The sequence below is a fragment of the Mytilus galloprovincialis genome, chromosome 9, assembly GCF_965363235.1.
Source record: "Mytilus galloprovincialis chromosome 9, xbMytGall1.hap1.1, whole genome shotgun sequence".
NCBI classification, from domain to species: domain Eukaryota; kingdom Metazoa; phylum Mollusca; class Bivalvia; order Mytilida; family Mytilidae; genus Mytilus; species Mytilus galloprovincialis.
In genome coordinates, this window is record NC_134846.1 from 46,272,363 (window position 1) to 46,285,020 (window position 12,658).

General features: G+C 29.0%; 2 long non-coding RNA genes across 3 annotated transcripts in view; one reads left to right on the forward strand and one right to left on the reverse strand.

Moving 5' to 3' along the window:
- LOC143045117 (uncharacterized) overlaps nt 1-8,372 on the reverse strand; it is a 127,342-nt gene extending 118,970 nt beyond the window's left edge. For both annotated transcript variants that reach the window (XR_012968871.1, XR_012968870.1), the window contains exons 1-3: nt 8,272-8,372; nt 7,938-7,963; nt 842-911 (exon numbers count right to left, since the gene is read on the reverse strand). This is a non-coding gene — a long non-coding RNA (uncharacterized LOC143045117). The remainder of the gene's footprint in view (nt 1-841; nt 912-7,937; nt 7,964-8,271) is intronic.
- On the forward strand, nt 39-10,137 carry LOC143045118 (uncharacterized). The gene is made up of 2 exons (XR_012968872.1): nt 39-177; nt 9,601-10,137. It is a non-coding gene; the product is annotated as an uncharacterized LOC143045118 (long non-coding RNA).
- Nucleotides 10,138-12,658: the final 2,521 nt, after the last annotated feature.

Consider the following 12,658-nt stretch of genomic DNA (forward strand, 5'->3'; position numbering starts at 1 on the left):
AAACAATTTTGCGTAAACAATACCGGACTTTCCGCGAATAAGGTTAAAAATACGATTGTAATCTTTTATTTTAGTCATATGCAGGATGCATTTTGATGATGTAAGAATGTTTCTTTTTTTTTTATAACAAACGAATCTATGTTTTTGCTGGAATAGTCATGAGGCTATATGACCCGGGTAGGTGTTTTCTATTTATTACATGTATATTTTTACATAGATGTAAATTATGGATAATTGTTTCAATTTCAATTTATGTAGTATATTAATTAACAATAGGATACCAATTTTCTTTTGTTTAAAAGTAACAATATCGAACAAGTCAAGGACTTGATAATAGGAAGATTGTTCTTATTTCTAATGTTCAACCAACAATTCAGTTTCGTTATTGTTATCCTATTGTATGAACAGGATGCAATTTAAGAATGTTATTTCAATATAGTCATATATAGTTATTACTAATGTAAATGCAACCCTTTGTGCAGCCTCCTTTTGAATTTTTTTTTATCACTTTAAAACTCACGTCTTTGCATTTTGCTTTATTGTGTTTTGGAAAGAAAGATAAATCAAAACCGTAAATATTATATCATATCTATGCATGAAAAGCAAAGAAACATATCATTTTTCTTTTTATAGTGTATTAATTCGATTTAGATGATATTGAAAACGTTTGAATGAAAACATATTTTAAATTCAGTTTTAAAATCACCAAATATCTAGCTGTCAGACAAAAATTATTATAAAATTGGCTATTTGCATTCCATGATTAAACACACGTGTTATTTCGTTTTCCGTTGTTTGTTATATATATATATGTGTACGGTGCATGGCTTTAATAACATACCATTCTGCATAGGACGATATTCTACATCGCTTTAAATTCAAGCCATTCTTTAGCCAGTCAAAGTGAACCTCTGAAACATATATATATATTACTATTTATAAATGTGTATGGTAGGAGAAATACTGGTAATTTTTATGAAAGACACTAACGACAACCTTTAGATATTTGTTACTGGACTAAATTTGATTCACAACTGATCACATTATAGACACAAAGGAACATTTTAATCGTTTAAGGATGAAATTACATGTGGGTGAAATTATAGAAAATTAAAGGAACAAAATAGGCTAAAAATATTGATATTAAAGACTGAATCACTGAAGTGAAACAAAACACAAACGCCAACTACATACGTAAACCTGACCTGATACATTATTTAGTACATTTAATAAAAAAAAATGTTACAAAAGTTATAACATTAAGATGGTATGGGTGTCTTTCACCATCTTGGATTGTAAAAAAACAGAGAATCTAAGGTCCAGATTTTCAATTAAGTTAGCAAAATTAGATGCAGGAAGGCAGATTACTAATATGAATTTGCATTTAAAAGAACAAATTTAGAAAATGATCACTTATAGATAATAATATTTATACAAGTGTAGATTTTATATTGATTTTCAATGTTTTTTTAAAAATGGCCTTTTAAGGAGAGGTATCTCTGGAGTAGTGCATTTTTGAAGGAGTGTATATGAAATTTTGCATTTGTATTTTAGCCAGAAAAACGGTGACCCTATCTCTTCTTTTGATATTATCAAAACATTTTATAAAAACTATCTTCTCTTATTTATTTTACAATTCTATCATTTAATTTAGCTTCTGATCACATAATGATAGTTTTTCCTGTATAATCCATGAGGCTTGAGAAACGGCGGTGACTTATCTATTTTATTATATTTTTTAACATAAATAACAAAAAAGCTACGTTTTAATTTGGAAGAGTATGAACATAAAAAATATGAAAAAAAATCATTTTTAATTTAGACTTCCATACCACCTTAATAACATTATTGATACCATTAAATATTGAACCAGTAGTGAATTCGACAATGCATGACTCTTTGGTGTTGATTATGGCAAAGACATGCCAAAGTCGAAACATTAATACCAACGTTGAAGAATCATTAACCTTAAAGGACCACAAAAAGGCTAACCCGAACAGGAAATCTGAGCTGTGCATGGGTGCGATACGTCTCTCAATTTAAAATGGACTTGAAACTTTATTACAGCAATTTTGAATAGAATAGAATCAGTATATGCATTCCAGAACAGATAGCTTTATAGTTTGGTAAAGGTCGTATTTTTTTTAAAACATGCTCATAAGATAATACAGTTTATCGTCCTTTGATTTATTAATTCTAAAACACAACGAATGTTTCTTTCGCAAAATTTTACCTAATCAAAACAGCAGAGAAAATTGTATTCAGGCAAAGAAAAATTAAAACATCACTCAACTATGCCAAGGTAGGGATACATTTGAAGAAGTATATACGGTTTACCGGAACGAAAAAAAAATAGATGTGTTTCATATTTTAGACTCTAAAATGGGAAATTATGAGCTTTAAATTGCTATTGGTTGTTTCAATACCGAGAAAATACTTTATTAAACAGTGTGTCTTTTTTCATGGCAGTCAGATTTTTAAAAGGAAACAAATGTTAGAGAGAATAAAACCCATATCATTGGAGGTGATATGAATTCTAAGAAATCTTTTTCTTACAAACTTTTTTATAAAATATTTTATAGTAGTTCTATATAACAGGACATGTTGTTTTGCAAATTTAAAGCCTATTTTTCAAATTGACCGATTAAACAGTGTTTGCAAACAGAAGATACTATTCGACCGGTTTGTTTCCCCTAACACCCTGCAAATTAAATTTTTTTTTTCTTGCATAAAACATCATCAAAATTGTTAAAAAGATAGAACAGAAAATCATAGATTAATTTCAAGTTAAAAACTAACAGCTTTTTTCTGCTTTTTGTTTGATATGATGTCTCATTGACACATACCCCATTCCCACTTTTAATTTTGTTTTTTTTTCTTTTCATTTGATAATATTTTTTTTAATTTCATTTGAATATACTCGTCGAATTGTCATCTTTATGCTATGGAGTCGCTAATTAATGGCATATAAGTTCATATAAAAATAATTAAAACATAGACATCATCCGTATAAACAGAAACAACTTATGATCTTCAATTTCTCACACAAAAAAAATATAAAGATGAACGAGGAACATAGTACATTGCATTATTTAGAAAAAGACGGAAAATGAAAACAACAAAGTTCAATAATTCTGCCTAAATATCGATCTCATTTTATCCTTTTTGTTACAATGGGGCTGCAATTACTTTAAATTTTGTTTTGTTTGCAATGCCATTGACAGTACCAATTTTACTGTACCAGATCTCCATTTTGCTCAAATTATACTGAACCACAGCTTTATCTATACGAAGATATACATGTATAAACATGCATGAACATGTCAGCTATAAAATAATAGAGTCAGATCCCTGTTTTAAATGATAATAATACCAAACAAATCATTTTTTTTTATTGTCACTGTATTAATCCTAATAAAAAAGCAACTGATTGACATTTTCGTTTTATTATTTGAACACTTGAAAGGTATTCAACCTAGATGTTTAATTTTTAAAAAAAACCGAAGATGAGCATTACAAATGAAAATGCAACCATCGTTACAACAAAACTGTCCATTTAAAAATGACGTACACTATTTAAAACTAAACATTTTGCATTATTAATCAAATAAAAAAAGTGTTTCAATGAGTTGTATAAACAAATATATATATATATATCACCTCTAGTAATAATGAGCAAAATTTCAAAGTTCTGTTTTGTACTATCCGTTTCATACACATACCATTGTCGTCCATTTTTTACAAGTTTGCATATCACGTGACCTATCATTCAAAAATATACCATATATTCTGATTCAGACATGTCAAAGTTATACGATTGATGTTTCGATATTAAAATGTAGTGATTCTTTAAATCAAATTAACCAAATTGCCATTTTAGTTTGTGCTTATCTGTTGTACTATTAACAATTAAACTTTAGAAATAAAATTATAAATGTGAAAATTGTATCACCGCAATCCCCTTTTTCACATTATGTGACATGTTGTCAAAACTGATTGTAGAGTAATTGCAGAAACATCGGTTAACATTTGGACACTTAACAAATATCTATTTTTTTCATTTACTGAATGCAATATGTATACTATTAGAACACAATTTATTAAGATTTGTTACAGTAGGAGTTCCTATTTCCGGTCTTGAGTTTTTAGTTCAATAGAAACGGATGTTGATTTTTTTCCAGGTACCGTTTTTTTTCTGAGGTTAAAATAAAGGACATATACATGTACTTATAAGGAGGTTGTTAACAGTTTTCACTTTACAAGATCAGATGAGTATTCTAGTCAGGTACCACGTCAGTTTATTCTTTAAAAAAAACGTGCATATATTTTATTTAATTATATTTTGCTTGTTATCCTACCAATATTCAAAGAGGTTTGGCATAGTCAGGAACCAAGTCAGTTGCTTCTTTTCCATATCCTTGTTTACATTTGATTAAAATATTTTGCTTGTTGGTTTATGAATAATGAGATTTTGCCTAGTGAGAAACCAAGTCAGTTGTTTCTTTTTTATAAACTTGACTATATTCCTGCCTATATTTCTGCCTATATTTGTATTTCATTTTTTCATTGCTGGTTTATAACTTATGAAAGATTTTTTTCTTAGAAACTATGTAACGTGGTTCTTTTTTATAGCTTTGCTTATATTTTGTCAACTTTTTTTTAGCCAGTTGGTTTATGATTAATCAGAGGGAATTGCATAGAAAGGGACTAAGTGAAGTGTTTTTTTTTTATTATATCCTTAAATATGATTAAATTGATAGAAAAATAAAGGATAGCCCCGATATAGGGTATCCGTCAGAACATAGGCAGCATTAAACAAACAAAATGTCAAAGAACAACACTTTTATTGTTGTTCTTTATCTTTTATTTCTTTTTTGTTGGCTTATGAATAACCAGACAAATATTGCCTAGTCAGGAACCAAGTCAGTTAATTCTTTTTTATTCCTCTTTATATCTTATTTAATTGTTGTTTGCTTGTTTGTTACTGAATAATCAAAGGATGTTCGCCTAGTCAAGAACCAAGTCAGTTGTTTCTTTTTATATATATATATATATATATATATATATATATATATATATATATATTATCTAACTATTTTTTGTTTGTTTGTTTCATTGAAAACAGAGAGATAGTGCCTACTCAGATTTCAAGCCTGTTGGTTTTTTTTTTATATACTTGCTCGTTTATCTAATATTTTTTTTGTTTCTTTATTCATGAACAGATATATTATGCTTAGTAGGGAATCAAGTAAATTGGTTCTTTTTATCGAAGCCTTGCAAATTATTAAGTTGAGTGAAAAACTTGCGATATGGGATATCAGTCATCCGTGCCACAAAATCGGTACATTGGCAGAAAAAAATACAAAAAAAGCACTTGAATCATGTTTCGCTCGTTGGTTTAAGAATAATCAGACACATTTTGCCTAGGCAGGAACAAAGTCAGTTTGTTCTTTTTTCGTATCCCTGTCTATACCTTATTTACTTAGTTTTTTTCGTGTTAGTTTATGAATGAGCAGACAGATATTGACTTGTCAGGAACCAAGTCAGTTGGTTCTTTTTTATACCACTGTTTATAATGTTTTTAATTATGTTTTCATAGTTTGTTTATGAATAATCAAAGATAGTTTTCCTAGTTGGGTATCAAGTCGGCTAGTTCTTTTTTTAATCCCTGCCTATATTTAATCTAATCATTTTTTTGCTTGTTGGTTTATGAATAATCAGAACCTGGCCAAGTGTTTCTTTTTATTATATCCTTACGTAGGATTTAGTTGATGGAAACGCAAAGGATAAAGGATATCCATTCATGACACAATATCAGTACATTGGCAGCATATAACACACAAAAATGCAAAGGAACAGCGCTTTTCTTCATCTCAAATTTGTCATTGTTTCTTGTCGTATGAGTAATCGGACACATATGGCCTAGTCAGGAACCAAGTCAGAATGTTCTTTTTACATCTGTTTCTTATATTTTATATTTTTTTCTCCAAGTCCAAGTTTAGTGTTTGTTGGCCATTAGTTATCAGTGAAAGCTTTTCACTTGTTCATAGTATGTCAACTTAATGTAGAATTAAAAGAATGACAACATTGACAACACTACTTGCATTCTTGTTTCGAAACTGGAAATTTAGTCTTAGGTCATCACTATTGAGTTATTTGTTAAAGCTTTGGAGTAAGTTGTTAATTTGTTGACTATTTTAATAAAAACAAAAATTGAAGTTAATTTGTAACAACATTGTCATGAGATCTTCATTAATGTTTTAAAATCTAATTATTACATGAAGATATTGAACTGCTAAGTATGTTTGCAAGCGTTTGTTTACTAATTTCATTTTCGTGTTTCAAAATAAAATTATGTTTGGGCATGTCAATTAGTCAGATGAAAACTAAACTTAATATAATTCTATCGTGGATATATAGTGAAAGATGTGTTAAATTTGTATGATCTAATATTTTGAACTATAAAAACCTTTGTTAAATTTGTAAAAGTAGAACTATTAAAAAAATGCATTTAGTGTTTTTTATTAAACCAAGGCGAACAATAACATGAATAATTTAATTAATAATCATAAGAGAACAAACTATTTGCTCTAAAATGCATGGCAAAATATACGCATAATTCTTTAATATGGAAAGTACAAATACCAGTGACCTAACCTAAAATACACATAACTTTCAGAAAGTCTGACGGTTGTATTCAATTCTCAATATAAAGTATCTAAAGATATCAAATAATAATAAGAATAACAATTCTATTTTTTTTCTTAAAATATATATATGTTAAACTGAAGCGTTTGTGGAATCTTTTATTCATTAATTTATCATTGATATATGACTTTGAAAATTGGGATACATTCATAGACATATTGTGCATTTTCCGAAATTAGAATTGACAATGTTACGATACATATAAATAAATATTTGTAATATTTTCTTTTACATTTTCCGAAACCTGACTGGGTTTTTTTCTTCATGTGCAAACACAAACTAATAGCACTATAAGTATGCAAGTAAGGATATAACTGTATTTCACTTTATGCATGCACTAAAATGACTAATGTTTAAGAAAAATATTCTATAAATAGCTGCATTAAGAATTTTCAATACTTCTAGATCTACATAAATTCTAAGTTTAGGAAGTCGTTTTTGTAAATATTGTAATGTTGTAGAATACCAGAATATATTTCCAGGGAAGAAAAAATAGTAATAGTATGCAACAAAGAATTATTGCATGTTGCATGTTTCCCTTTTAATAAAGTTTATTGGTAATTTCCGAAAAGATTGAATAATTTAAAACTATTTTTAAATATGACAGTTTTTCTCGTTAGTGCTTTAAGTGTCCTTTAGGTACCTACCTAGCACTATTGTAATGACATGTTATTAGGCTGATATTACAATGAGACATTTTATGAATATTTTTCACACGGAATCGACATATTGATATTATTTTATTGTTAAAAAGATGAAAATAGGTATTGCATTCAATTTCATAGTTAATTGTTTTGTCAAAATAGAAAAAATAATAAATTGTTTATATTAAGATAACAAATGCAATTCAAACTAGGCTTACAATATATATTAAGAAATATTTTCTACTGAAGTTTCGATATGTTTCTTTGGTATTTACTTACATATTTGTTTCAAGATATCTGGATATTTTATTATTTCCTTACTTTTAGTCAAGCCTGTCCTTTTTATTAAGAAAAAAATATATCTATTAAAAATTATCAATGTTTTATTGATTAGGTCTTAGGCATTTATACTAATTATATGTATATTCTTTTGTACATTAATTCATCCTTAATCTGTTTTTTTTTTAATGAATATTGACCAAACCAGACAATTTCAAATTAAATAAATTGGAAAAAGGACATTAATATAATTTTCTAATGTTGTACTGTCAATTTCGGAAACGAAATATTTTCCTTGATACTTACCATTTTCTGTCCAAACATAAGATAACCTAAAAGTAAATTGCAATATTTATTTGTCAGTGAATGCATATAAAATGAAAGATTTATTTTGAAATCAATTAAAAGGATTAAGCTTTAATGCAAAAATAGCACATATTAAAATAAAAAAACAGAGGAGGATTGACACTTTAGAAGAGGATGAGGAAAAATAAAGGTACTTTTAACGCGATATAACGCATGTTGTTGTCTTTTTTTGTTTTTTGCTCACGAGGTCATAATTTACGAATCTGGCAGATATTTCGAATGGCGATAATATAATATAATGTTGCATCAAATAACATTAAAAATGCCTTCTTACTGTAGTTTCTTTTATGCTTTGATCCTCAATTCACATCAGATTCTGCCATTTTCCGTTTTTAACTAACATGGACACTCATTGATCATTGTTCCAGATGCCATAAATAGGTTGTACTGAATCTTGAATTTGATTTGTTAAAAGTGAACACGTGACTACAATGTTACTTACGCTGTTTATTTCAATGATTCGTGTATTTGATATGCAAACAAATAAATACAACATTAATCAAAAGTGTGAAATATCAATGTAAGGAGACAGTTTTACTTTTGTCGAAAACATATCGCTTTGTAAAACAGATATTATTCCACTAGATGTTGATGTTGATACCGAAATCAACATTTGTTTGGTTGGAACTTTCCAACAAGGCGTCAAATAAAACTTCATACTCTTTCTGAATATCATTTTTTCTATCTGCATGTCGGGATTACCTTGTGCGTCGACGTTACTCTCGATAAATGTTTTAAATCTTTTTGATCGGTTTTTTTTTGGTAAATATTCCGGTTTTTTTTTTTAAATGTAACTTGCAGGTTATTAAGAAATATGTTATAGTGAGTTTTTCTCAACGCTAAGCTTAAACTTTTATGCAGTTTGTACCAATATGAAAATAAGGATATAATGTATGTTTACCAATAAATCAACTACACATCAGATACCAAATTATGTACGTTGAGGTAAGCAGTTGTAGATTACCTAACGGCTGTCAGTAATCAACTACAGCCAGACTATAGAAAAAGGCGTTGATACACTATTGGTGTCACATTTGGAAACGTTGTATGTTTACGCAAGAATAAAGAACTATTGTCTTGTAATATTGTCTTCCAAAATATTCTTGTTACACATTGTGTTTTCTGTGAATATCTTTGTGAATTCCCGTTATCATGTTTATGTTTTATTGCATAAAGTTAGAAAGAACCTCGACAGTTCATGTCTTCATCTTATTCAATTGAAATATATGTAATGACTGCGAAGAAACACTGGAAGCACCCCAACAGCAGGCATAATGATTACTTCTTAACTGAAGGCTTAACAAAACCAAAGAAAGAAATTTTAGTCAGAGAACACCTAAATACAGGTCTGAAATGATCATGTTTATTTACACATATTTTCTAAACAAGAATTCATAACTACTAATCACAAAGTCTGAAAACTTCAAGTAAGAACCGAATCTCATAAACTCAGGCCATCGTAAAAGTTTAGAAAACTGACGAACTAGCTATGGAAGTTGAAAATTATGTTCCTATTATAGAAAGTACGTGTATATTACCATCACGAATAACTGTAATGTCAAGGACGTTCCATGTTTTCTAATATCTTTTTTTCGTATTTCAGAGAACAAAAACTTCACCTTCAAGAACAAAGAGGGTAACAAGTACTTGTGTAACTGACTATAAATATTCATAGTGATACAAAAAGAATACATATCTACATTTTGAAAAAAATATTTCCACTATGGTAAAAATAACCAAATACAAGAAATCCGACGAACAGTGTAATTATAACAAAAATAGTAGGGAACAGATGCCATAACAATCTGAGAATCGGGAGGATAAGTTAGCATTTCATCGCTTTGGCAACAAATATTTGTTCATGCAAAAGCTTTAACCAAAATATATTTCGAAAGACTTTTATCTTGGAAAAAGAATTGGCTTGTGTGAAGCCACATGAAAATATCAGGATAAAATGGTTATTCAAACCAATGCTAAAAAGTGATTAAAAATGAGACTCAAGAGATGTAGACGCACCGAGAGAAACAACAAATTCAAATAGGTACAATGCATTGTGATTGTTGACACGAATATAATTTTAAATGACTCTCTGACTGTCAAGACAAGAGATATTTCATAAATAAAAAGCTTAGAATATCTGTTTCATAGTTTATTAAATCTTTATTTACACATTTAATTTTGCTGAAGAAAGGAGTCTCGCATATAATATTAAAAAAAATATACATTTCCTTATATTAGATATATGACAAAGAAGTAAACTCTTATTTGTTTTGCATATATCATATATGAATGTAGAGAAATATATGAGCATATAGTTCAGTGGTTGTCGTTGGTTCATGTCTGTCATATTTGTTTTTCATTAATAGTTTTACTATGGATTATCCGTTAGTTTTATTAATTTAATTGTTGCAAATTGTTCATGTCGGAGCCTTTTATAGCCGACAATACCGTATGTTTTTTTCTTATTTTTGACGGTCGTAAGGTTGCCATAGTTGCTTACATTCACTTCATTTAAACTTTGGTGGAAAGTTGTCTCATTGGCAGTCATACTACATCTCCATATTTTGATGCAAACGGGAAATAATTAGATCGTACGAATTATATTACTCTGTCTGTCGTAAACAAACAAAAACAATTTATTAGAATATTCCATATATTATTTGCAATTTAAATATTTTTCTTTCTACGAAATCTATTTTCCTTTGGGAGTCTAAATACGAATTGAATGTGCAACTTCTAGCATCCTTCGTCCCCAGGTACCAATATGATATTTATTTCTGCATACAAAACAAAATAGTTAGTTGGATCTTCTTTACAGTTCACATAATTTCTTCCCATCGTTTTTTTCATTCATTTTGATCACAGTCACAATTGATTGTTGCTTGTTTAAAGGTCAGTGACAATACGTTCATGCAAACATAATACTTGATGATATGTACAAGAAGAAGATTTATGAAAAAATATGCAAGATGTTTAAATTTATAAAGAACTATGGGTACAGAACCTCGATATTCTTAAGTTTGATGGCACTAACCAATATACCAATTTTGGTTAGCCAGACATACTTTAAACATTAAATCGTCATTTAATGACATTCTCATTGTCTGTGTTATGTCTTTTTTTCAAACTAATTTAAAGCGTTTCATTACGAAATGTAGGTACTGTGCTTAAACTATTGTCAATTACATCGGAAGAATACACTGTGGCTTATAATTGACAACATACTAGTCTTATTTGGTGATTGACATTTCAACTAAAACTAAATAAATGTGTGCCTTTAATTGTTGATAAAGAAAAACATGGCATGACATCTTATATAGATGATGCCTTTTTGGTTAATAATCTTTGTTTTAGTAACATTTTACTTCTCGTTCAACTGTGTAAAAGTTCATCGAAGACATAACAGACATATATATTATAAACTATCACAAGATCTTGTTCGCTAATGTTTCGGTCTATCAAGTATGACAAATTCTACAATTCACAAACAAAATAGAGAAGATTAGAATAGAGATGAGAAACGGGGAATGTGTCAAAGACAAAACATTCCGAATAAAGTGCAAAACAGTCCAAAGCCAGCGAGAAAATTAAAATATATTGTTTCAGTTATTTACTTTGTAGTCTTAGCATTGCTGATTATTTTTTAAATCGTCATTTTAGAGAAATAACACAAAAGAGAGGCAAAAGATACTAACGGGGCATTCAAACTCATAAGTCGAAAAGAAACCAATGCCATGACTAACAAATGAAAAAGCCTAACAGACAAACAATTATGGTGCACAAATTACAACATAGAAAACCAAAGACTGAACAGCACGAACCTAACCAAAACCTAGGGTTGATAGAAGGAGCTCGGGAAGGATAAATCAACATATGATAAGACTTAACAGTATTTTTTGTTTCCTTTATCTCCAGTTCGATGGGATAGGTTCGTTTAACATATAAAGTAACCACATTTTGAATTATTTAGTGAGAGCACATCATCTACATAGCGGAAGGTAAAGTTTTAGGATTAAAAGATACTGTTATCTTCTTTTCTTTCTACCTAATAAGTTTCTGAGTGAAATCGGCCTTATATGAATAAAGGAACAGGTCGGCAAGAAGAGAGACACAGTTTTCCCCATGGGAATGCCGATTATTTGTTAAAAAACGTCCTGCAATCGGAACAAATTTGTTGTCAATCAATAAATCAACCATCTTGATAATGTCAGTTTAAAAAAAACTGTTGTTTGAATCAGAGTGATTTTCTAACAAAGGAGGATGAATCCCTTCCTAAGACAAGATACTTGTATCTACGTTGGCCATTCATTTTAATGCAACAAAGCAGGATCAACTTTTCAATTTGTCTTTTAGTTTGGAATGGGGATTACTTGTGTTAAGTGTAGTCAAATGCGTTGATACTATTGCAAGGTGAAAGGGTCTTAGATAAGTGGTACTTGAAAAGATCTTTTGATTTTTTTAGTATCCCCATCTGATTCACGCCACCTCTAGAAATATGTAGTTTCACAATATCTTTGAAGCCCGGTTTTGATTTGTGATCATATTGATGTTTATCATTTAGAATGCGGTTTCGTGGAACATTTGGAAGACCCAGAAATATACCATTGTACATAAGGACACAAATGTAATTTATGAGTCCAATTCAGTGAATAAACAGGGTC